Source organism: Macaca nemestrina, chromosome 2 (assembly GCF_043159975.1).
Source record: "Macaca nemestrina isolate mMacNem1 chromosome 2, mMacNem.hap1, whole genome shotgun sequence".
Classification (NCBI taxonomy): Eukaryota; Metazoa; Chordata; class Mammalia; order Primates; family Cercopithecidae; genus Macaca; species Macaca nemestrina.
Window position 1 is genome coordinate 59168871 of NC_092126.1, and position 27829 is coordinate 59196699.

General features: G+C 39.3%; 1 protein-coding gene and 1 long non-coding RNA gene across 6 annotated transcripts in view; one reads left to right on the plus strand and one right to left on the minus strand.

Annotated features, from left to right (window-relative positions):
- The window catches only part of LOC105488578 (potassium voltage-gated channel subfamily A regulatory beta subunit 1), a 501524-nt gene that overhangs the window by 354862 nt on the left and 118833 nt on the right, over window positions 1-27829 (plus strand). The window lies entirely within an intron of this gene.
- Window positions 7007-20433, minus strand: LOC139361902 (uncharacterized). Its single transcript, XR_011619826.1, has 5 exons — window positions 20345-20433; window positions 14355-14398; window positions 7898-7975; window positions 7520-7654; window positions 7007-7145 (listed from the first exon to the last, which is right to left on the minus strand). It is a non-coding gene; the product is annotated as an uncharacterized lncRNA (long non-coding RNA).

The following is a 27829-nucleotide window of genomic DNA, read 5'->3' on the forward strand; positions in this document are numbered from 1 at the left end:
CTCCACTGAGGAGCTGTCTTTGAAATTGCTTTTTCCTGGGTTTAATACCTCTACAGGATGTGGGAGGGAGAATTGTGGGCCAGAGGACAAGGATTCCAAGCATAGCCTACCACCTATGGGGAAAATAAAACGGAGTAGAAAGATGATTCTAACAGAACCGGGTTCCAGACCTGCTTGAGACATTGACCAGGCAAACATTTTTACTTCACATCTCCCTGAAAGTAGAGCAGCCCCAGCTGTATTTACCTGTTTCAAAGAGTCATGTGACTTAGATGGCACAGAGGAGGGGCAGAGTGATGGCACGTGGGAGAAAAAGAGCTCCGCAGAGATCATCATTATTAACTAGTATTTCAACCTCTGTAGTTTGCAGATGCCCAAAAACTTATGGATCGTTAAAAGAAGAAATGTTTTGATCTCTAGAAACAAAAATAGGTGTTTTGTTATTAAGGGCTACACCCACCACTCTCGTAAGAAATACATCGATTAGCTTGGAGAAAAGAATTGAAGTGTTCTTGGTATAAAGCAAGATTTCTCATTCGGGCCCCACTCACAGACACCTCCTAAGAGAGGACTTCCAATCCACCGTCTGAGGTCTGTCCTCTCCAGCCATTCTGCTACCCCTGCTCACACCCCTGCCACCAATTGCTGTAACATCATTTGAAATTCTATGGTGTATGTTTCTGATTCCTTTTTTATTGTCAGTCTCTCTATCCAGTAGGAAAAACACCTCTCCCTTATTCACTGCTGTATCCTCAGGGGTTAGAGCAGTATCTGACAGGCACTCAACAAGTATTTGACGAAGGAATGAATAAATTATTCCTCCCAAAACATTTTTTAAAATCTGGCTAGAATTTGTGTCCTATTGTAAAAGAGAGATTTCAAGGCAAACTGACTCAGTAGTCTCTCGTTTCAGAAGAACTCTCTCCTATTTCTGGGTTCAAGTTTATCAATCACTTACTAATTTCTGATGCTTATGCTTTCTACTCCTAGCCTTACTGTACTGTTTCAGTCAATACAACATTGAATATAATGATAATAATAAGCATCTTTTTCTTGTTCCCGATCTCAAAGAGAAAGCTTTTAATATTTCACCATCAAGTATAATATGTGGTGTAGAATTTTTGAAATACCCTTATCAGATTAGGGAAAATCCCTTCTATTCCTAGTTTACTAAGATGTTTTTTGTGATGTATGAATGTTAATATAAGCAAATAATTTTGTGGCAACTATTGGAATGATCAAAGAACTTTTTTTCCCCTTATATTATCTAACTTCAAACCATCCTTACATTCCTGATGTAAATCCAACTGGGTCACGAAATATCCTTTTCATATTTTGCTGAACTTAATTTGCTAATATTTTGCTTTGAATTTTGGCATCTATGCTCATTAGTGAGATTGGTCAGTAACTTTACTTTCTCATAGTTTCTTTATCTAGTATTAATATCAAGGTTTTGTTGACCTCATAAGATAAAGTGGAAGTTTTCCCTGTTTTTCTATTTTCTGGGAGTTTGTGTGGGATGGCTGTTATTTTTCTCTCCAGTATTTGTTAGAATTTACTACCGAAGCCATTTAGGCCTGGAGTTTTCCTGTGCTTCTATCAGAGGTTTGGGAAACAGCAGATCACATTGGAGTTGGAGGATCATCCCCTCTAAGAGGGGCTCCAGAACAGACTTGCACCAGGCAGGATGGTGGGAACTTGTCTTCCCAGGAGACTTCCTTAAAGGAGATGGCACTCATCCAGACGAACATGACTGAACTTGTTTGTAAGGAGGCATTACTTGATGATCTCCTTGGAGTTTTTACCCCTTAGGTATGTCCATTCCTCAGAGCAAACACATCCCACTCATCTCACTTCTGCACCTTCTCTAGTCACACCCTCTCTTCAGGATGCCCTCCTTCCCCCCTAGTTGCTGCTGAAATGCCACCTGACTGCCAGGTCCCACTTCTTCTGTGTACCCTTCTCTTACTAATCCAACCCCTAGCGACCACGTGCACCCCTCAGCTTTTTATTCCTTCCTGTGCTGCTTCTTATAATAATTATTGCAAGTCAAGATTTCTGTCTGACAACCTATAGGGCAGCCTTTTTCAACGTGAGAGTCCTGCTTCCTATGCTACTATTCTTGCATGGCACATCAGTGAACACATACTCTGTGTTAATAAATGCTTATAAATTAAATAATATCAGCCAATATATGACAGGTTAAGTGGCAAGGTCTTCTTCCTCCATTCTCTCTTTCTAGGGAGGGTGGAAGACAGGATGTTCAAAATGAAATAGCTAAATCTAGTTAAGGAATACGTGATTAATCTATTCATCTGCACAAATTGGAACCTGTCTTAAATTGCCAAGCTGAAAATGGTTACCACAGCAGCACCAGGAAGAAGATGCTAAAGATAAAAGCCTTTTTTTATACCTTTAATAAGTTTCTTTTGCCAGCTGAGAGAAACACCATGGGTTAGGGAGAGACCACAAGTGCTGGAATTAGATGACCTGTGTTCGGGACCCGGCTCTGTCCTTCCATTTCTTCTCTACAAAGTCAGTTAACTATTGGAGTGTTAATTAGACACCATTAAATGAGAACAATATGTACCCTGCCCACTTGAAATGAGAATAATGAATATAGTGGGTTCAAACGAGATAGTGCTATACAAATGCACAGTTGTCTTACAGAGACAGGATTTGGCTTATGCTGGAGAAGAGAAACCTGGAAATACAAGCTCCATTTGTATTAGCTTCACCATCTCCCCTAGAATATCCTAGAATGGAGCTCAGCAGTACTGAGGGAGCTGGAATAAATCAAGTGTTGATTCTGCCATGTTCTAAAAATGGGCCCACAAGAGTGAAGTCTATTTTCAAAGGTAGGGACCAGAAGTGGCGGGGGAAGTTGGGCTAAGATAGAAATGAAAAGCCCCGGAGGTGTTTCATCCTGAGAGCTATCACACAGCGTTGACTCTGGGCAGAGCAGAGGTGAACAGGGATCTCTTCCTCAGCTGACTTGTGCAAGGGAGGCAGCTGCCACCACAACCATTTGTCAACTCCCTATCTTAATTGAACATAGTGAAGACAAGCTCTGTGGGGATAAAAGAAAAAAAAAAAAAAAAAAAGAATGTTTAAGGCCAAATCACATAGAGAAGTTCAACATGTTTGCCCTATATAGATGAAGTTAAGCTGTTCAGCCTTCATGTTACCCTCAGCACATGTCCCCAAGCACAGTTGCTGTACTTGTCCTTGTAAGTGCCGATTAATTTCCAGTCTTTGCATATTTTTGTTTACCAGCTTTATTCTTCTCTCTTCAACTCCGAGAAAGAATGTAGTAGGAGTTCTTGCTCCGGCGTTCAATGCAAACTTGGAAATGGTCCAGGATATAAATGAATGTAATGATTAATGTGTCAATCATCTAGTGTTATTGAAAGCAGCTCATTGCAAACGTGGAAATATTCTTAAATAACCAGAGATGATGATTTGTGAACTTCTAAAATGCAAGCTCTTCTTGGTATTGTGCATTCTGTTTCATATAACCTTTAGACATGAAGTAGAACTTCCCTAAATTAATTTTCTTAAGTTTCTTTGGTCAAAATATGGAACTAGTAGACGTGTGCTCTTTAATCCCAAGAGTGTTGTGATTATTTTTCCAGACAAGTGCTCACCATACATAGTACAATTTTCATTGATTGGAACAAAAGGCTTGTTCTTCTTTTTGTGTACTTAATCAATAAATTTTCAGCTGTTTTGTAATGTGCAGTCTCAAAATCAGACATTGTTATTTGTGAAGGCCATTGTTTCCAACGTACTGTTTTCAAAAGGAAGCTAGTGCTGCAAATTTTATTTATTTATTTATTTTTCCTCCTCTAAGGGAACAATGGATTCTGGATTTATAGTGAACCTTTCCAAAACAGAATGCTTCATTCTGGGAAGCTCGCTCTCTTTGGATTTAAATATGTATTCTGAAAATGGTATGTGCAGAACATCTAAGAGACCAGCCATAAAGGGACGGACTTATGACTGTGAAGAGACAGATTCCTCCAGTGCACAGGAAAAGCAGCCACCTTCCTTCCTATTTCATACCTTGTTACCATATGTAGAAAATACCTACTCAGTCCTGCCCAAGATTGGTGCTTCTAAAAGATAGTCAGACCAAACTACATTATTACTTCAAAGAAGTTTAGAAGTTGAAACAACGTAATGGTGACTGGTAATAAGAACATTAAACAATACAGTGACCCCAAAAGGTTCTATAAAACCATCTGGCTGTGTAAACCTTGTTTTAGCTGACTCTGAAAGGCTTAAGAACACTCCTGTTTGGACAGGACTTGTTTGTTTTTCTTCTCTGGTCACCTTTGATCATCCTAATGGGTTAACTGACCCCAAATGGTTTTTTTATGCATAGCTAGCACTAACTGTGCTATTTGAAGGTAGGTAGAGCTAGTTCAGATAAATCTGTTTTAACATATAGACTATGCAAGTTCTAAAAAGAAAATAGAAACAACATTTTGTTTCCATTTTTAATTTAAAAACTATAAAGTTAAAATGCAAAATATTAACATCCAACAGGGCAGCCACTTTCATCCTTCTATACTTAAAATGCATCTTTTCAATCCGTATGAAGCATTTCTTACCAAGTTCTGCTTATATGTGGCCTCATTTACCAAAGAGCTCAATCACGACACACCATTATCAGTCAGCCAGATAAATCATTCAATAATTCAACTTATTCCTTTCTGCCTCCAGTGACTCCATCCTCTCCCACCAATTACCGGACCCAATTACATCTTTCTGACAAATACACTATGTAATAAAGCATGGTGCTCCTACTGCCTCAAATTTTCTGGGTTAGCTTTCTCTGCCTAGGTATATATTTGGCAGTAATATTCATTTTCAACATTTCCAATGACAATTAATTATTCTAAAACTGGGGGTGGACCACAGTCATGGAATCACTCAAGAAGTTATACAAGCCATGCTGGCGCTGGGAAATCTGAGCTTCATGAGGATTTTATTTTAGTGGCTCTGGCATTCACATAACCAGTGGGACTTCAGTTCAGATGTGTTTCTTCTTAATTAGGACAGGCAATGTAATGACACAATCAAACACATATGGTAAGAATCATAAAATATTTGGGCTGGCTGCTGGCTCCTGCTGTGGTATTTACGATTGATGTGTACATGTAAAAATGTTGGACTGAGGAGTGGTAATTGCCACTCTTCCTTGAAGCAAGTGAACACACTTAGCTACCAGAAACTGCACAGGGTAATCAGAGCGAGGCCTCCTTTTATAAAGTATTTGAGAACTTCATGACATCATGAGTAAGGCAGAGTTATGTAAAATCCCTACTTCAAAACTCACTAGCTAAGAGACTTTGAATCAGCCACTGAACTTCTCTATGATTCAGTGTGTTCTCCTCTAAAAAATGGGGGAGACAGCAACTTACATGTGTTGTTTATCGGGAGTAAATGGGGTAATATATGTAAAGTACTTGGCCCAAGTTCTCTATAGAAAGAACATTACTGTGAGTACCTGGATACCTACCATGGAGATTTGAATCTCTTTATTTTGCAGATGTCTGAACCGTCTGCACATTTAGTTAATACTAACTGGAAGAAAGACCTCAGGAATGGCTCATGTGGGAAATTAAGCTGTCTTACTGAAGAAATGGAATTATTGAAGTTTTCAATGCATTTCTCCTATGCTATGTAACAGTGCTCCCTGCCTCCTGGGAAACTATAACAGCTTGGCTCACAGCCTATGTGAAGATGCATATGTTTCCTTCCCATTTCCTTTCATAGAGACATTAAAAATTACTTTAATTTGGTGTATTAAGAGCCCTCCCACACAAGAATTACAACCTCAGCTGACAGGGACCCATCCTTTTACAGGGTAAATGGAGCTTCTTTGTTCGTTATAGCCATTCTACTCATTCTTTTTGCCACATCTGTCATGATCATTAAGAACCATTACCACACTCATTGTGTGTGTATATCTGGGGAAAAACAACTAATAATTGATTGTTTACATAAACATATTTAGTCAGCTCCCTAATTAGAATGTAAGTTCTTTGGAAATAAGAGCTTTAGTGTATGGATGGTTTGTACTATAGTAGATATTTTCAAATTGCTTTCATTGTGTGCCTTAATCAGGAAAACCAGGCACCTCCAATGAACAAATATTTATTTTAAAAATATATACATGTATCACTATGCTCATATTATAGTAACTATAAAGTTCATGTCCTTTTGCAGGGACATGGATGAGGCTGGAAACCATTATCCTCAGAAAATTCACACAGAAACAGAAAACCAAACACCACATGTTCTCACTCATAAGTGAGAGTTAAACAATGAGAACACATGGACACAAAGAGGGGAATAACACACACTGGGGCCTGTCAGGGGGTGGTAGGGAAAGGGGAGGGAGAGCATTAGGACAAATACCTAATGCATGTGGGGCTTAAAACATAGATGATGGGTTGATTGGTACAGCAAACCACCATGGCACATGTATATCTATGTAACAAACCTGCACATTCTGCACACGTATCCCAGAACTTACAGTAAAAAAAAATACACACACACACACACACACACACACAATACTATACTAATTAAAAAAATAACAGAAAGTAGAAATTTTTAAAAGAAGGGATTAGAGATGCAAACATGAGTGCTACAAATATTTTCTTCCCACACCATAGTGGGTTGTCTCCTGGGGCATATCCGATTTTGGAGACGACCGTCCCCTAGCACTGAAGAACAGGACAATCTGTTTCAGGACTGAGCAGCCACAATGGCCACCCAGTTGTGTTCTGCCATGATTGGCTACCCAGATGTGTTCTCTCATTGCTTTTTTTCTCCCATCAATCTCCTACCCACCAAGCTCTCTCTCTTTAATGCCTCCCTCTTCCATTTACATTGCCTTAGCCGGTGTTTGGGGCAACATTTGGGCAACTGATTTTTTGCTTAGCTTACATTCATGATTATTTTATTGGATATAAAAGATACACCAGCAGCCTGCCTTTTCTCCTCATCCTAATAAATACAAGAATCTTCCAGGGGCTGCTTGTTCCCAAGGAGCCGCGCTCTGGTGTTTCAGTCATGTTAGGTGTGCTGTATGGAAAGGCCACCCACAAAAATTGTGGAAAATGTTCTTTCTAGAAAAAATAAAAACAGTTTTTCATTCCAGGGTGCAGATGGTAGTGTCATAAAGAGGTGCTGGGGAAAGGCTGGGGTATGTGTGACATCAAGTCTGGGCGATTTGTGGGTTTCCAGCGAACCCATACAATAGCTTTCTCACCAAATATGTGCTAGAAATGCCTAAGACAGGGTGTTCTCTTTAGAGAGTTTTTAGTCTTCCTAAATATGAACTGGGGAAACTAAATTACAGTGCAAGCAGCTGGCATCTACAGGACATGGCAAAGTTATTCAGAGGAAGATCTGTGTGGCCGGCCTGAGTCTTGACAACACAGCCTATGAGATCAGAGCTGCCAGAAAGAGATGACCAAATTGCTTAGAGATGGAAACTCACACTGAACAGGATACTGAGCACACCCTTCTAATGCAGCTGGAAGCCATTCTTGATGAACTGAATCTGCCTTGAAAGGGTAGACCACAAAGTAAAACTTAAGAGGTGGGCAGGTTTTATCACTAGAATTTTCCATCACTAAAAGCAGAAAAATAGAAATCATTCAATTGTAAAACAGCTGAAATCATCCAGTTCAGAAGCAGTAAAAATTATTGCACCACCTTCTCCACCATAACTCTTCCTTTGGGCTTTTGACCACCACCGTCTAGTTCAGTTACCAGCATTGTTAGTTCTTCTGCACACCCCACCGAGGCCATACCACCCCCTCGCACGCCTTCCACATAAGGGGGTCCTCTTTATGGTGGCCGCAGTTCTAAACACCTGAGAGTTGAGATGAATCCACAATTAGTTTTCCATGTGATTTCCAAATGTGAGCTTTTCATTTGTTTTCAACACTTCCTAGGGGGGAAAGTAAGATATCTGTCAGTGATATAGAAAGCAGAAGAAAAGATTACAAAAGTTTGATGTTAATGCTTTAAAATGTCTAAATTTCCTGAGGATATTTCCAGGAGTGGTATTCCTTAATTTGCTAAGTGCACAGGCAATGTGTTTAGAGCCTGTAAAACCCTGCAGCCTGCAAAGGTAACCACCACTGTGCCTCAAGTTCATTAGAAAGAAAGAGCCCTTGTCAATCAAAGGCAGCTGCTCTAGTTTAGACTCTGATACTTCTTTCTTTCGATGACTGAAATCGCCTCCTAATCTCCCTTCTTCCAATCACAGCCTCCTCCAATCCATCCTCCACACTGCTGTCAGTATCTTTCTGAAATGCAAATTGGATGACACTTTATCCTTGCTTAAATTCTCTGATAGCTTTCCATCACCTACAGATTACATTTCAAATTAAACAGGACATTCAAGCCCTTATCACTCTAGTTCTAATAGATTTTTCTAGCTTTGTTTCAGGATCCCTAGCTCTACTCTGACCCATTGGTTCATCTGTACAACGGTCCCCACAATGTATATATAATGTACCTTCTTGTTTAGATATGGCTGTCTATTCAAATTTATTTCTGACGTTGTCTCCACTTTTTCTCCTAGTGAACACCTTCTCTCTACTCAGGTCTTAGCTCACATCCTTTCTTCCTGGGAAGGCTCTTTCAAATACCATCAAGCAGAGTTTCTCACCCACTTCTCTGCTCCCATCCTACCCCCTACTTAGCTCTGTTATATACTCACCATGTCACAGAATGATGCTTATTTACTTGTCCTCTCTGCCTGTATACCCTTAGAACCTGACACAGTGATACCCAAGGGCTACTCAATAAATCATCCATGACTGACTGCACAGAAGAGAACTTATTGAACGTTTAGGTTTCCTAATGAGAAAATCTCCTTCTTGGGGGGTTTATATAATTCTTGTTTGCAGGTGGCCCAATCCTCGGGTATCTTGACATGGGGGATCTCAGACCTAGTCACCACTTCTCTATAAACATCTTTAATCAAATTATGGATTTTTGGTAAATACACAGAAAGCCTCAAATTGAAATAGAATGTAAACAGAAACAAGTGTCCTTCATTGCTAACTCTTCTTCTCTCCACATATATTGGGCCCTTTATGCATAAGTGTATATGAAAACTGTGTAAGTCCCAGATGAACCAGCTGCAAGCTGGGTTTCACCAGCAGTTCTGCATCTGATCCTCTATGATTGAACCAGTCCTTGACATTGAAAGTGTACTTAATGAATCACTGAACTTGGTCTTAATTGTAGGTTTTTTTCTTTCTATTTTTATAGAGAGGCAGTGAAATTCAAGTTAAGAATGCCTCAGCTAATAGATAGATCTTGGTGTTGAAATGTGGCTGTTCTGGCCCATCAATGTCCAAGTTCATTCATTTAGTGCATGGAAAAGCCAAAATGAGGGTCTGAGTCTAGATTTTCATTCTCTTTGTCTAACAATTAGAACTCAATTTCCCTTGAGTTAATGGTTTGCTACACCAAGGCTACAGCTACCCAATAAAATCTGCCTTTTCTCTTTTTTCAGAACAGCAACAAAGGCCTGCAGCCAACTTTCCAAAGTACTTTCTCCAAAATGAGCCAAATTAAATTTAAAGATCATTCTAGAATATGTTCTTCTCTACATTTGTAAAATAATGATTGCTTGGCAAGGCAGCATTAAGAGAAAAGGTCAAAATCTCTCCAAAGATTTTCAACTTTTTTTTTTACACTAGTTAATAGTGTTTGGAGGAGCAAATTGTGGTTTGACTTTAAAAAAAAAGAAAAGAAAAGAAAAAGTGTTACAGGGCGGGGGAACATTACACACGTTGTGCACATGTACCCTAGAACTTAAAGTATAATTAAAAAGAGAGAGAGAGAGAGAGAGAAAAGTAAAGAAAAAGTGTTGTGGGTGGGAACATAATAAGAAATGCAACAATCTTAGTGTTTCATAATCCTTTGAGACCAATATTAAGTGCTATCAGAATCTAGTATCTCTAAATATAGAAACAGTATATTTACAAGTTAGTCTAAAGACTATTTTTCTGTTCACTTAGAGCAAGAAATGGGTCTATTCCCAACCTTCACATAAGCTGTCTTTGTAAACATAACTTTTGGCCTACCAGCGTTTTCATCGAAAATGTCTTGGGGAATTTTAATGTAATTATCATCAAACTGCCCAGAGCTAAATAAACAGGTTCTCAATAACTGAATCTACATTCCTATAACACTTGCTATTTTAGTGATAAATCTAGTGGTTTCCTTTCTCCTTTTGCAGAACAGATGAGACAATGATATGTAATTATTCAAAATGTGTTTTGCTTATCTGATAAGGATTGGGATGCTGGGATTTCCTTATCTGAGTAAGATCAATAGAGACTACAGTCCACATTAGCTTACCTCTGGCAGTAGCCTGTGTATAATACCATGAAGGAAGGCTAAATCCTTTTAATATATGAGACCAACTTGTAATTTTACCACAAGGAAACGAATCACTGTTGAAGGCTCAGTAGTCAACAAAGATTATTCTCTAAATTCCTTTGTTGGTTTTTTCCTCCTCCTATTATGGTAACTATAATATTTTGGTAGAATTATACTAAAATAGTCTAGAGTTTTATTGTCCGTTTTATGATTTGAAGCTTCATTCAACAAACATTTGTTGAGGATTTACCTGCTCCTGACCCTATGCCGAGCTCTGAAGATATAAGTACAGATGGGATAACATTTACCTCTACTACTTAGATATGGGGAAAAAAATCGATTTCTTGCTGATGGCTGGTGAGAAGGCACTTAAAATATTTCATTCAAAGCTAATTCCATCTCTTCTGATTTAAAAGGTAAAACTCTCTATCAGGAACCTCTCTTTCCTTTTTCCCAAAATGGTGTGAGGAAGTGGGAGAAAGTGTAGGAAACTTCCAGGCTGCCAGAGTGAAGCCTGGTCACCATGCTGTGTTGCCCTTCTGGTCAAGCCGTGCTAGTGGGGAGCTTCCATCCAGGGCTTGGAATTATTCCAGGCATCTAAGGACCTGAGGAAGAAGTACTCAGTCTGAGATTCCCACAGACTTCTCTGGTTATTTCTATTCTTTCTTTACCCTCTGGGGAGTTTTAACCATAGTGGGCAGGTGGGGGAAGGGGTGAGCCCAGACAATTACTTCTGACCTATTTTTCTCTTCTTTCCTGCAGAAGAGAGTTCTATTTTTCTTCTGGTGTAAGGCTCAAGGACACATAGCTATTAATTAGATTTGATGAGGGTGACCATATAATTTATTATCCAAAATGGGAGACTTTTTAAAACAGAAAAGGAGGGCCAGGCATGGTGGCTCACACCTGTAATCCCAGCAATTTGGGAGGCCGAGGTGGGTGGATCGGATCGTGAGGCCAGGAGTTCAAGATCAGCTTGAGCAACATGATGAAACCCCATCTCTACTAAAAATACAAAAATATTAGCCGGACGTAGTGGTGCACACCGGTAATCCCAGCTACTCAGGAGGCTGAGACAGGAGAATTGCTTGAACCCTGGCGGTGGAGGTTGCAGTGAGCTGAGATGGCGCCATTGCACTCCAGCCTGGGCAACAGAGAGGGACTCCATTTAAAAAAAAAAAAAAAAGGAGGTGATCCCATGCATAGTTGTGTACCAAACAACAGGTGCAGGTGCAACTAGAGCCTGACCTGGGTTAACCAACGTGCATGGCCTCCAGTTAGATGGAACCAAAATTCACCTATCTACTTCCAGATTTAGGATTCTTTGCTTTATATTATAATGGCTCTTCCTAAGTACCATGCATAGTTGATGTAGCAAGAGATTTCCCCTGACAAAACATGTGTATATTGGAGTTTAAAGACAATTTTAAAGCGAAATTACTTCCTACTGTCTTTTTTTGGCCTGAATTTGAGTGAAGGTCTCAAAGCACAATGACTGAATAATAATTTTCTTTTTCACAAAACATTTGTCTCCACTTCTATTTAAAATATTTCTTAGTCTGTTTTTTTTCTTTACTGCATAACTGGCTACACAAAATGTTTCAACTGAGTTCTTAACAGTGTGAATAACTTGATTTTACTACAAAGTCTGTCCATCAGTCCATGGAACCAAGGGCTATTCTTCCCCTTGACAGCACACAAATGATGAATTGTCTGTCCCCAACTTGTTTCAGCTTATGCAGCAGCTTCTGAAATTATTAATTCCAATAGTTATTATCATGGTAATAACTAATGTAAGTAAAGAATCTAAAGCTCTGCAAACCTTTTCACATGCTTTATCTCACAACGACTTTTTGTGAAATAAATAGGTTAAAGGAAGCATTAAATGTATGCACATTTTATCCATGAAGACACTGGGACTTGGGGAAGTTAAGCAACTATCCCAGCATCCCAGTGTATCCTGGTACGTCCTGGTGCAAGTGACAGGTGGAATCCAGTCCTAAAGCCAGAGGTCCTTGCTGCTGATTCCAGCCTCCCATTACTCTACTTCCCTTTCTCCAGTTTTACTTAAAATCTTTTCTGGGAGTAGGAAGAAGCAGAAGGAAAGTGTCCAGAAATTACTTCATGCAAAACAACTTGATGGCTTTGACGCTGCATGTATCTGTTTTGGGAAAATGAAAAGAAGGAAGGTATCAGCTATAAAAGAGATGTACTTAAGATTCAGGAGCAAAGCTCAAGAGAGCTCAGTTATAAACTTTAGGCAAGCCTAGAAGGCTTAGCACCTAGTAATGAACGGCAAGTTAACATTGCTAGATGGTGATAAAGTCCTCTAACTGAGACTTAACTTTAAAAAATGGCAAAAGAAATATGAACCCGGCTGAGGTTAGAAGCTCCCTCTACCTGTAAAAAGCAGGCCCAGTGAGGGGCTCCTGCTGAGCCATGCAGTCAGTCTTGGAAAAGAGCCTCGTTCCATTTGTCCAAACCCAGAGAAGTCACAGTCCCATCTTAGGCCCAGCCTAGGCAAGATGAAGCCATTCCAAAACATGTCTTCTATGCCTTCCCACCTCCTGCTATCCAGTCTTTCTGGTTATTACCGCAGGGACCAGAGCCCTCAGACTGCCAGCCCAACCTTCTGTGTCCATCTTCACAAGGGTTCATCTTACCCATAAAGTGGTCCTGTCCCCTCTCATCCCATTCCCTTTGTATAGCTGACCTTAGCAACTAAGAGGAGGTGGTTCTATTTTCTCAGTATAGTAACTTCCGTTTTCTCATCATAAAAGCAATATGTGCTCAGAACAAAAAGTTTAGAAAATATAAATATGTAAGAACTAAAAATCAACCACTATTTTACCACCTAGAATGACCACCACTATTTATATTTTTAGTGACTATTTTTAGGCTTTTTTATCTATGCATTTTTAAAGATCATACTGAAACCAAATTTTTATCTTGCTTTTTTTCATTTAACATGGTAATACAAGCATTTTCTTGTTTTAATAAAATGCTCTTTTAAATGTAATTTCAAATAGTAATACATCTTACTGATAAAACAATTTGAGTCTCCTATTGAATAGTTTTCTTCCTTTCAACCTTATAAATAACCACTATGATCCATTTTTTTGTACATAAACCTAATTTCACATTTCTGAAGTTTTCTTTTAGATTGATTATTAAAAGTAGAATTATCAAGTCTCGACTTGGAGCTCTTGATTCAATATATGGAAGAAAAGAGCAGTTTTTTGTAAGCCCATTAGTGTCTTGGTGTGAGTGATGGGACAGTGTAGAGAATAGAGTAGAAGATACACAATACATGTTGTATAAATGAATAGGCTTAATTCTATTAGGATTATCTGCATTTTAAAAGACGAAATTTGTTAACAAATGCATCTTACATTGGTATAAATTCAGACAGCAATATTTATAAAATTGAAGAAATAGAAGTTTATAGTGAATACAGGACTGTAGAGGGGAATGGGGCTTGTAATAAGTATTACCTCAATTCTCAATGTGAAAACCATAGCCTATCATGGTCAAAGTAAATGCAGATCTTATGACGTTGCCCAGCTCCTTGGTCAGTCAGTCTGCATGGCCCGGCATCACACCAGGGACTGGAATCTATCCTCAAGAAGCACTCAAGCTTGTGGGAGAGACAGATTTGCAGACAACACACAAAGAACCATGAAAAGGGCAGAACTGAGAGGTCTGAGCACAGCAGTGGAAGAAGCCACCAGCTCTTCCTAGGGAAGCCCCCTTGGAAAGGAGGATTTTGGAGCTGGATCTTGAGTAAGAACATGTGAGAAAACCTTTCCAAGCAGATGCAAATGCAAAGACACATTCTTCCTAATCCAGAGAATCCTAGTGATGGAATGCCAGTCTCGTCTTTCTTTCCCCACCCCAGTCAGCACCTTGTCATGTTGGTCACTTACATTTTGGTGAGAATTGGTTACTCTGACTTTCCTCACAGCAGAATCTGATGAAGAGAAAAGAGATAGAACCTGAGAACTGGAGGTACTTGGGACCAAAGGGGCAGGAGAGAATACCATTAAAAAGGAAAGGAGTACAGACAGGAAGTAGGGAGCCTGAGACAAGATCACTGAAGTATTCCATAGGGAAAGGGAGTTTAGGCACATAGAGTTGTACAACAAGGCGATGCCTATTTTCCAAACCCGAAAACCCTCACCAGTATGGGAGTGTGACCTGGCTCCAAGTGAAGATTACCTAACCTAATCCACAGAGTATCAGTGCTCTTCTAAAAGTCCTCCAGCAAAGGTTAATCCCTTGTCTGTTTTACAATTCCATTTTATTCACTCTTCACAGAGTCTGTAGCAGCTTTTGGATCTTTTCTATCTACTCTGTCCTGACTGAGAGGGGTTAAGCTGGTCGCTAGCAACCTGCCTTCTATCTGTCTCTCTAATCTCATCTAGTCCTGCTGTCCCCTCACACACCAAACTCCACCAGACTCACCTGCTTTCTGCTCCTCAACCTTGTCCCTACCTCAAGGTCATGTTGTCTCTCTGCCTGAAATTCTCTTCCCCAGGGTATTTCCAAGTCTGGTTCTGTCCCTTCCTCCAGGTCCCCGCTCAAATGCACCTCCTCTGTGAAGCTGTTTCTCACCACCTTTTCTTTGCCTTTCTCCTGCATTTAAGCTTTCATAGCATCTATCATTCATTGAAGTTATTTCTTTGTTTACTTGTTTACCATAGGTCTCCCCCACTAGGATGTAAGCCTCATGAGTCAGGAACTTGGCCTGTTTTGTTCACTGCTATAACCTTAGCACCTAGAACAGTACTCAATAAATATGAATTGCATGAATGAATAATCCACCTTTGATATATGGTCTATTAAAGTTTATGTCCTTAGCTCCTTGCTCATAGCAGCTCCAGTGTGTTCATTGAATTGTGCTGAAAGTCACTATTGATTTAGCCTTTTTAGGCAATGTCACCTCAGTTCTTCCTAGTGTTCCTTTCCATTCCCCTTCTCAAGCACTTAACCCCACGCCCCACAAGCTGTGAACATGATCTCTTCCAGCCACATTGCTCTTCCTATCTCCAATCAGCAGAGCACACAAATAACTTCATTTTCTCATCTTTTCAAAACTGCAAAACAGGATGAAATAAGTTCTGATAAATTTTGAACCAATGTGAGTTGTTAATTTCCTTCTGCTCTATTTTCTTACTCTGTTGTTTCTGACTGAGATGAGTGACAGTTCACCAACTCCCACCACTGCCGTGGCGTCAATCACAGAGAGACTGTGGAAAGTGACAGGGGAGGGGGTGCAGTGGGGCGGGGGGACACGGAACAAACAGGAAGGCGCTGGGAGGGGGTGTGCATGAACTAGCTCAGGCAGCAGAAACTTTTATTTTTCTCCTTCTCTAGGCCTCCAAAAATGGCCAAACTCAGCAGGGACCCTATTCCAGTTCTCAGGGCCCTTCGAGGCCTACTTGTTTCTCTAGGGAATAGCTAAGAATCAGGTCACTTCAGATGGACAGATCATGTGAAGGCAGCAAGGGGCAGAGGAAGATCACACACTTCAATATCACACCATACTCCTTGCCCCTCTCTGCAACCTTCTGGATGTGCGGGACCCTGGCCCATTACCTTACCTCTCACAACCTCCTTCTCTCTCGTGGCACAAGAGTGCCTACTCAGAATGGTTGCCTGTGCTTCTGTGTATGGATGGTGTGTAAAAGCACCTAGAGGGTGCAGTGGCTCATGCCTGTAATCCCAGCATTTTGGGAGGTCAAGGTGGGTGGATCACTTGAGGTCATGAGTTTGAGACCAACCCGGCCAACATGGCAAAACCCCTTTTCGATTAAAAATACAAAAATTAGCCAGGTGTGGTGGGGCACACCTGTAATCCCAGCTACTCAGGAGGCTGAGGCAGGAGAATCACTTGAACCTGGGAGACAGAGATTGCAGTGAGCCAAGATGGTTCCACTGCACTGTGGCCTGGGTGACAGAGTGAGACTCCATCTCCATTAAAAAAAAAAAAAGAACCTGAGTTCAGGTATAGGCAAAATAACGAATGTATTTATGTTCACCCATTAAGTGAATAAGAAAAAACATATTATAATAGGTTGTACTTTTCCATTTCAAAAGTCAGAGACATGTGCTTATAGATGCTAAACATTCTAATTAATGGATTCAAAGTAGATACAAAGCTTTACTCAGTTGTTCAGTTTGGCATTATACTGTCCAAAAATTAGGTGTAATTGGAGTTGTGACTAACATAACCAGCCGCAGTGTAGAAAGCACCTACTTTACATAATGATTTTCACTCTCATTATATGGTGATACTAAAGTTGAAAATTGACTTCTTTAGGGCCAAACCAAAGAATTCTCAGAGCACCAGCTACTCTGCCATCAATATTGGGCTCTAGCCTATGAAATTCTGTCATCTAAATCTTGCCTAGAACCAGTCAAGTCATTCAACTTGAATAAAGTATCAGTAGTGATTTTAACCAAATGGAATTAATTACTTTAATTTTCTGGGATGGGTTAATTCACAAATGCATAAAGTAAGTTTATTTCATAGGATTCTATAGTTGCCATGCAGTGATTAATTAAAAATGCTGAAGTCAATTAAAAAACGTATTTGCAGTAGTAAAAATTCACCCTGGCCCAAGGAGGGGTAGCTTTGATTTCATTTTCAAGAGAACTTCAATTAGGTTTTATCTTAAGGCCCTAATGAATATATTCATCTGGTGCCTTACTGTATCATGAGAGGACAATCTTTTCACCTTTTCTCCCTTTCATGTGTTTATGGGAAGGAGCTTTCCTTTTATATCAAATAAAATCAGGATTCGCACCAAAGGACCTCTGCATTTAGAAGGGCAATGCCCACTGCTTGTTGCAGGTATTTCCTAGTCATCATGAGAAGGCACAATGCCTGGCACTCTAGTCAGACACCACCTCGCTGCTGGTCACTGCGCAATGAGATACATACAATACCTTCGCTTTTGAGACACAACAAACCAAAAAATGAAGAATAATAAAAAGATCAAAGTAGAGGTTCAAGAATAAAGATAAACTAAAACCAGAACTAGCCTGACCAAGCATTAGTCACTTATAACGGCTCAAAGTAGCCATGGGCCAACTGTATTCAATGTTATTCTTCTGGAGAGAAAGAGCATCATTAACTTCAAAGTCATTTACTAGCTTTTGATGCATCTTAGTAGCTACTGAGTAAGCATGTGCTGGATTAGAAAAGAAAACGAACAAAAAACAGAAACAAACCAAAACCAATGTTCTGGCAATGTGAGAACGTTTGTAGATAAAATGAAATTAAATAATGAAAGGATGTTGGCTTCAAGAGATCTTCAGTTTTCTTCTGCTTTTATTTAGTTTTTGGGTCTACTCTTCAAGGCTTCCTTACTACATTTTTTATTTGTCAACCCTAGTATTCAACTATAGTTTCAGAATTGTTAACTCATAACCCTGTGAAAAACAAATTTGCCAGGTAGAGTACTGTGTTTGTGTATAGTTTTTTTGTTATTGTTGTTCTTAGCTTTACAATATCCAGTCAAAAGACTGTTTTCCAAAATTATTTGTCAGGCCTTTGCTCCCGTGTCCTACAGTGTGGTATGCCATTAATCTGTAATACAGTTAAATTCATTTCTCACAGTCTGTATTTCATCTTGGGTCCCTCCAACATTCTGGTAGATATTTTTTAATTTGCATAGAGTGAAATTCACTTTTTGTGTTTCTACAGTTGTATGGTTTAATAAGTGCACAAAGTCAGGCTATTACCCATTCAAAGCAGTTCCATAATCTCTCAAATTCCCTCATGCTGCCACTTTGTAGTCAAGCTCTCCCCACCTCCAAATCCTGGTAACTACACACCTGCTTTCTGTCCCTGTAGTTTGTCTTTTCTAGAATGTCATGTAAGTGGAATCATACAATATTGTAGCCTTTTGAATTTGGTGTCCTTCGCTTAGCAAAATGTCTTTAATTCTTTTATTGCCGAGTAGTATTCCTTTGTATGAATGTACCCAAATTTGTTAATCCATTCATCTGTTGGCAGACATCTGGGGGACTTTCAACCTCTGGTGTTTGTGAATAAAACTGCTATAAATATTTATATGCAGTTTTTTTGTGTGTGAATGTAAGTTTTTAATTCACTTTGGTAAATATTTAGGAATGAAATAGCCGAGTCACATGGTATAGATTGTTGAACTTTGTAAGAAACCTTTAAACTGTTTTTTAAAGTGGGCTGTACCATTTTGCATATCAACTAGCAATGTATGAGATCCCATTTGCTCTGTATCTTTGCCAGTACTTAGTATTGTGTGTTTGTTTATTATCTTACACTTTCTAACAAGTATATAGTCATATCTGATTATGGTTTTAATTTATATTTTCCTAATGGTGTTGAGCACTTTTTTTCATATGCTTATTTGCCATCAAATATCTTCTTTGGTAAAGTATCTGTTCAGTACTTTGGCCATTTTTAAATGGATTTTTGCAGATATTTTCTTTCAGCACGTAACTTGTTTTGTCATTCTCTTAATAGTATCTTTCTCAGAACAAAAGTCTTAAGTTTTTATAAAGTCCAATTTTTATTTTTTTAATGGATCATCTTTTTTATGCCATATCTAAAAACTTTGTCAAGACCAAAGTCACACATATTTTCTCCCATTTTTTCTAGAAGTTTTATGGTTTCATATTTTACATTTAGATCTACGATCCACTTTTCATTAATATTTGTATAAGATGTGAGGTTTGTGTCCAGGTTCAATGTTTTTACATATGAACAATTATTTCATTTGCCCCGTCACCATTTGTTGAATAAACGATCCTTTCTCCATTTAATTACCTTTGCATCTTTGTCAAAAATTAGTTAATTGTACTTATGTGACGCGATTTCTGACCTGTCTATTCTGTTCCACTTACTGTCTATTCTGTTTCATTTATATGTGCTTCACTCTTTTTAACATATGCCACACTGCCTTGATTACTGTAGCTTTATATTAAATCTCGAAATCAGATAGTATGAGTCCTCCAACTTTATTCTTTTTCACATTGTTTTGAATATCTGAGTTCTTTTATCTTATCATATACATTTTTAATCATGTTGTTGCTGTCTACAGAGCATTGTGCTAGGATATAAATTGGGATAATATTTAGTCCTTTGGTCAAATTGAGGGGAATTAACATCTTAGCCATGTTGAGTCATACAGTCCATGAAAATGATATGCCTTTCTATTTAGTTAGGTTCTTTTTCATTTCTTTCTTCAATGTTTTTTAGTTTTTAGTATACGGAGACTACTCATATTTTAATAAATTTATAAACAAATATTTCATTTTGAGGGTGCTATTATAAATAGTATTACCCTTTTAAATTTTGAATTCCAATTGGTAATTTATTCCTAGGAATATGATTGACTTTTATATCTTGATCTTATATCTCAAAAACTTGCTAAATTGGTTATTAGTTCTAGGAGATTTTTGTAGATTCTTCGGGATTTTTTTCTACATAGACAATCATGTCTTTGATGAGAGACAGTTTTATTTCCTTTTTTAAAATATGGATGCCTTCTTTCTTGCCTTATTTTACTATGACAGTGAATAAGACAACTGAATTGTAATAGTCAATCTAAACATAAGAGAATGAAGAATAAAATAATATCTAACTGTGAGCTCCACATCAGAGAGGTAAGAAAGGCTCCTCAGACTTTGTTATTGGATCATTCCTTTAGTCACTGAAGTATTGAGTCACACTTCCATGGTACTAAGTATTATGAGGAAGACAAATATAAATCAGGCTTGGAGTCTACAACTGAGTACTTTGCAATTGAGGAAAGGTAACAGGGCACGAATAATAGTAGCTATATAAAAAGAAAGTGGTAAAGCTGATCAGAGATAAACAGAGAGAGAGAACAAGATTGAATCTAGCTATCTGTCACGAGAGTCTGACCTGGTAGTGACTGTGAAGAAGTCAGGGTGGTGCTGGAGGCAGCTGGCTCTTCTGGATTTGCTGGCTCTTCAGGATTTGCTGACTGGCTGTAGAGGCCAAGGGAGAGGAAGAAGACAAAATATGCAGGTTTGAGCTTCATTGTTTGGGTGGAGGCTGACCCACAGACTGATGTTCTGAATTTGAAATATGCACTGAAGATTCAGATGAGGTGACCAGCAGGTGGTGTAAAGTCCTGGAGTTACTAGAACTAAAAAGTAGAGTCAAGGCTGAACATAGGCGTAGAGCATGGTCAGGATTCCCCCTTTCACCCCAGCCCCAAACTCTAAGGTTGCAAACACTTGGGACCTGGGACTTGGCCCTTCCATTGGAATAGTGACCACAGTTAACTGGAGAAGTAGAAGGACAAGAAGGGTCTGAGTGGGGATAGGACCTGCTAAGCAGGTTCACGAGCTCCAGCCTCTTGTAAAATTAAAAGAAGAAGTCCTAACACCTATGCTAGTTAAAAGAAAGGCCACAATGTTTACTATGTTCCTCCACTCAAAGCGGGGTTTGAAACTCACTTATGGAGGCAGGAATCTGTCTCCTGAAATAAGGTGAAATGTTTGTCTAATAACAGCTTGCACTGACAGAGCATTTACCATGTGCCAAGCACTATCTTAAATGCTGCAACCCTTACATTGAATCCTCACAACAACCCTATGAAGTAGTTTCTATTATTATCCCCATGTAACAGATGGGACACAGAGAGGTTCCATACATTTCCCAAGGCTTTGCTGATAGTAAGTGATAGAGGCACTGCCACACTATACTGCATTTCACTCAACTGCCCCATGTCTTCTGGCAAACCACAGAGCCTCCCTGGCCAAAAAGAAAGTCACAAGTGAGTAACAATACTGTCTTTATCCACAGCGAAGCGATAGCATTACAGCACCCACTGTGGGCATCACTGCGCCTGTCATGCACCCAGCACTGTGCTAGGTGGTAGGAATATGCAGACACCTTAGACACAATCCTGGCCTCATGGATCTCAGTCTGGAAGGGGAAATAATCTCGTACACAATAAGCATAAGATTCACTGTGATAGATGGCACTCCGACGCAGATGTGAAAGACATGGCACTTAGAGAAACAGGCATTAATTTTCTGTTCCTCTGTCAAGGAAAATGAAAGGCAGACTAATGCATTATGGCTGAAAGCATTTACTTTTGATTAAGTGTATATTTAAATATCACCCTCCTCCTCAGTCAGGCTCATTCCTCGGTCTCTGCTGCATTGCTGACTTTGCTTTCTAAAGAGAAAGTGAGATATTCACCCACAGCAAATGGAATAAGAAAGATAAAAGGCATAGAACTCCTACCTCAGATTTTTTTTTGTTTTATTTTGCCTTTGAAAACTCATTACGGTAAAAACTAATTACAGCTCTCATCACTAAGTGAATGCCAGAGAAGGCTTTCCCTTCATTTTGTGGAAAGAGCTTTTAAATAACATTACATAAAATACACAGGATTCCAGTTAATTTGTAGTTCAAAATATGTAAAAACCAAATCTGTGACCTAGTAATACATGCGCTTCTTTATTAATGTATTAACAAGTTCTAGGTGTGGGTCAAATACCACAATTTGCAAGTGGTAATGAGTGTAAATGGTGAGAGTAAATGATTTTTTGATGTCTCCAAAGAAACTTTGAAGTGATACAAAAATACCTGTAGTTTTTGATGGTGTCAAAGTCACAAGCAGTAACATGAGGACTTACGGGGTTTCTTGCCTACACTGAGAATGGAAGGATATGCTAACTTTCAGTTAAAACGTGGTGAAAAATAAAGATGTATTTTTCCTATTTAACTTTACGTATCCCCAAATTATACGCCCTCGAGAGAGACGTTCCAGATTCTTCTGATTTAAGACTTTTTGAGTTACTGATGTCTAGCTTTTCTGCTGCCTTAGATGCTTGAGACAGGAAAAGCAATGAGTAGCTCTTATTTAAGGGCTAAGTAGACATGAGTGGGCACCTCTCAAGCCCACCTCCACAGAACACTAAAGTTTGTATGGTTATATCCACACAACTTTATGTCACAGCTTCATTTTCCCTGCTCTGGTGATCATAGAAACAGTTCTAAACGCCTCAGACCTCTATCATTTCTCCAGAGTGCCACCTTCTTCCTTGCCTCTTTTATCTATCTTCGTCCTCTCATTCCCACTTTTTCTAATTCCCACTTTTTCTAGCAAAATAACTTACAATTCACATATAATAGATTCAGGCTATCTGTAATGTCTAAGCACAAATTCATCTAGGCTGGAAGATCATTAGGGCAACTGAGAGGATCATTAGGTCAGGGAAGTGGGTCTTGAAAATCACAGAGGCAGCCTCCTACCAGATTTTGTACGCATACCAGAACCAGATTCAGTGTTTAAAATAGAGCTTTTCCTAAGAAATAAGAAAGCAGAAAGCAACTAGCACTAATTGAACACTGAAATATGCTAGGACTGGTACTGCATTTATATTGTCTCACTTAACTGTCAACAAAAGTAGTGTGCTATGATTACCTCCACTTATGAATGAGGAAAGAGACTTTAAAAAGCCAAGCAACCTGCCCAAGGTCACACACATCTGGTGAACAGCATTTCTACACCTTTCCTCTCCTTGGCCCACTCAGCCCGGCTTCCCATCCATGACACAACTAAAATGGCTGCCACAGAGTCAACAGCAATCCCCACAAAGCTGAACATGAAGGGAATTTCTCCACCCCACTCACTGTGCTCTATCTCACCGCAGCCTTCAACACTGCTGCCCACTCACTCCCTGCTGAGACCATCCCCTGTTTTGGCTTCTCCACAGACACTTTCCTGGTCTCCCCCTACACCTTTGCTGCTCCTTCTCAGTTTTCTTTGCCGATGCAGCTTCCTCTCCATCACCCATAGTGCTGGAGCTCCTCAAGGCCCCATCCTGGGCCCTCTTCTCTAACAGAACATCGGTTCCCTAGGCAGCTGACCCAGCCCATGCTGCCTGTTACCCTGGATACTCAGAAAATCCCTCTCCCTACTCTGAGTTCTAGGCAATTAACCTTGGATGTCTCAAGGATGTTCAGTCCCCACGAGATTGCCCAAAGAATCAAAACCCTTGTTTCCCCAATGTCCCCAGTGAACATTATACTTCAGTGAAAAGCACCCGTCTTCACCCAGCTGGCCAAATCAGAAATGAGAATGGCCCATTATTCCTTCTTTTTTCACTCTCATATTCAATCAAAATACTAAGTCCTGTAGATTTTACTTGCTGGGGATATCTGGAATCTTCCCCATCCTCCCCACTCCACTAAATCCGATTTCAAGGTAGCACCATTTCTCATTAGGATTAACTAAGCAGCCTTCTAGCTTCCCTTCTTACCTCCCTTCAACCCATTTTCCCTGCTAATGTCTTCCATTACTCCATATTAAGGGTCAAAATCTGCAACATAATGTTTAAGGCACTGTTTGATCTGGCTCCTGCCACCCTATCAGACTCATGTAGAACCACTCAACCATTTGTTCTCCCCTTCTCTATTGCCTGGAACGTATTTCAGTTCTTCAATTACCCATGCTTCTTCCAGTCTCTGAGCCTTTGCACATGCTGTTCACTCTGTTTGAAATGCGGATCCCTCCTCTCTTCACTAAGTTTCTTCCTACTCTTCCTTTGGATCTCAGTTTAAATATTACTTCCCTAGAGAAGCTTTTCCTAACTACCCATATTAGGTCAGCTTTCTCAGGGTCCTAATTTTGTATTTAGGGCCTACTGTCCTTTTATTTAATATTATAATCAAATAATTAATCTATTTAATATCTGTCTGCCCTCCTATGACATAAGCTCCATAAGAGCAGCAACTATCCGCCACTCAGCCCAGGCTCACAGCCTAGTCTGAGGCCTGGTACGTAGGTAAAATTTGGTACATCTCCTTTGACCTAATTAATTAATTATAGGAAAGTCTCTTTTTTCCATACTTCTCTAGACTTTTCTAGAAAGATATAGATCATCAGGTGTTTTATATGACCAAAGAAAATGAATAAGGACCTAGTTGGAATTTACAATTGACAAATGACTTAAAATTTTAAATCAAAGAATCTGGAAGAATCCTATTCTACTTTGTTGCTATTTTTAAAAAGGTAAGAATAAAAGTTTCATTGTGCCACCTGTTAATGTCTGTCCTCAAAATGCCTGGCTAAATCATTTATATGCCTGGTGAGTCCCAAATGAGTCATTATTTACTTACCAACAATGATGAACAGAGCTCTCATAAGAAAATGTTACTACTATTTGTAGCCACCTTCATGGCTGTCAAAATGTATGTTACCTTGTAACTATCAAAACCAGCTGGCTGGCAAATGAACATGATTTCTGCTCATGTACATTATTAAATGTGCATTTCTTAAAAATAAAAACAAACCAAAACCAAAAAACCCAAATCTCATATTTGATTAGTAACTTCCAGGTAAGGCAGAGTATGATTTAGAAGGATCAGAAAGATGTTCAAATAGAGTGAGACAGCAAATGGTGTAATTCTCTGACCACATGAAAACCAGGTCAAACTCAGCTTGTTTCTGCCAGCCTGACACAGCTGCTGGAGCCCCTTGCATATGCTTTCCAGCTGTCCCTGTTACGTCAACCTTTAAATCGGGGATTTTGCCCCATGCATATGCTTCTTGCTTGGTCAAATGTAAGGCACATATTTTTGCAAGCTACTTTTCCCAGCCGTTTAAAACTGTGAATAAGGTCTAAGATACATACAGCGAGAAACAAGCCATTTAAAACAAAAAAATTTGGGTTACTAATCTGCTTTAAGCCTCTTTGACTTGTAAAGAAACTGTGAGCATCAGAGTGGCCTGCAATACTGAGCCTAAGTGATGCTTGATTTCAGTTCTCACTACTCCAGTATTGCCTTAAAAGCAAAAAAAAGCCCGGTGGATGCTCCATAAAATGAGGCTAGGAATTACATTCAATGCCTCTGCCATGGAACAAATTATTGTCCTGAAATAAGGTCAGCCATGTGTTCACTGAGTGGCGAGTCTGCCTTCAGAAAGAAAGGGGAATCACAACCTTTGAGGTCTCAAGAAGCTATATCCCTTCTCCAGATAACTCTTTACTGATGCTTTAGGATTTCCGAAATTTGACTGACAAAACTCAGTGTTCTGTGCCTCCACATTGATGTCATTTGTTTCTAATATTAGCAGCAGAGCAGTTCAGGTTCACCTGAGAAAAAGGAGCCTTTATTTTGAGTCGAACAGGAGCAGATACTAAAAATGAACATGGTGAGCCTTGTTTCTGGTATATCTGACACAGATAAAATAGTTAAACCTGTGCAGTGAAACAATTTTGAATCAAATGGAAAAATAATTCATTCTAATTGGCAATTTGATATGCTTACAGAATTTTTATGTAGCCTCACTTATGGGAACACTAAGGAATTAAGAAATAGAATAATATTATATAAAGGTGGTTTTTTACACAATGTCACATAAGATTATGAGGTATTTGTGAAAATTCTGCATGAGTGAGATGAAGGTTCCAGGGTATGTGTTATAGCCCAGCATGATTAGCAAACTTGGCCATTATTTGATGTTAAAGCCACACAAGCTACTGAACTCATGAGATCAAATGTGTCAAGTATTCGGGTTTCTATTATACAGCAGATTTTAAGTGGCTTAGAGTAACTGGAGAATAGCTACATCTTCACTTAGTACTGCACAAAGATGGATAGAGACAGGAGGATGCAGATGTGCCATTTGGAATAGCAGAAATCGTGTTGGGATTTCATGCTCTGAATTGGAGTTAGCTAGTTCCTCCTACCTTCTCCAGGTGCAAAGTGAGTGGCACCGTCCTGTGTTGGGAGTGTCTTAAGTGGTACACACCTCACAAAGAGACTTACATCTGGACAAAGTTAGGGCAATGAACATATAGACCCAGATATATCTCATGCAGAGAAAATGCCTCTCACTTTAAAAGTGACCACCTGAATTTCATAACTGTTCTCTCTAGAGGATGAGGGTATTTAGAAAAAGCATTAAAAGTATTAAAGAGTTACGGGAAACAAAAATAGCAAGTCTCAAAGTGGGTACCTATCACCGCTATAGCAGTATTAGTCTGTAATTGAATTTTTCTTACATTTAAAATCTTGTAAAGCTTTCTTTCCAGAAAGGCCATCCTGGGCGTTTAAATAGCAGTGGCAAGAAAATGGGCCATTAGTACTTGCTAGTTTGCAGTTTGTTTTTGCTGACAGTTCTCAAGTTTGGTCTTCAAAACCCATAACAGAGTGATCATTATCTTAAGTTGCTGCCATAAGGAAAATAGGACAAGTCTCCCCATTTTGGATGTGAAATGTTGCTAAGTACCCAGTGATATAACTTTGCCTTATTTGAGTTTGTTAGAAAAATCTCTGAACTATAGAGACTTAGCCTTAGAACTGTCTTGCTCTGTAGAGTTTTCTGCAAGTCACTTCTCCCTACTGAAAGACATTAAAAATACATGAAAACCCTTATCTAGATCCTTTTCTCCATGATACCCACAAAGTTATGCAAATATAAGCCCGAGGAAGCCACCACCTCACGTGTTCCCAAAGATCTCCATGGTAGGATGTATCTGATGTTACTGGAATTACATGTTTGTTTTTCTGTGTCCCTCACTGGATTCTAGGCTCCTTGAGGGTAGAGGACCATGCCTTGTTCTTCTCTGTATCTCCATGACTTTTTAAAAAAATTCTCCCTACAATATAGCATTTGCTCTAGATTCCAACCCTTTAAAATCAGTAGACTTTTAGACTACCAAGAAAAGTCTTTTGTCTGTACATCTATTGATTTCTGAAAAACTACTAAATGAACAATTTCTTACATAAAGTGTTTTCACTGGAGCAATCCAATTATTTTTCTCCTATTTAGTTGTTCAAAATATTTTCCACATGCCTCTTTATGCAACGGTTTTCTTCCAGCTGGACATGTCCAATTCATATGGGAAAATTTAGCACCATGTCTGTTGGAGGGTAGGAGTCAAAAAGCACCAGAAATCACTATGCCTTGCATTTGTTTACAGTGTAACACTTTAGCACACATTCTCACGCTCTGGCCCTGCAAACAGTGATGCTAGGAAAATGTCATAGACATCAACACTACATCTTCCGAATGAAGAAACTGAACCCCAGAAAGAAAAGGGAGCAGTTTCCACAAGGTCACTCAACTAGCTGTGGCAATGGGTCAAAAGCCCGGGTCTTTCAACTCCTTGCATTTTTATGCAGTTTTTATTATGTTGTGCAGTTGAATGTGTTGCTTAGGTGGCATTTTACAGAAAACATTAATAAGCAGTGGAAAAACTTGTGATGCCAAAATGGGAGTACTAATTGCTAAGTCTAAATAAACCAAAACTGATGACAAATCAAGGGAGAACTCGGAGTAGTTCAGCTGTGCCACCGATTTGGAAGTTTTATTTGTGTTGTTTCCTTTGGTGTGGGAGCAAGAAGGGAAAGTGTATT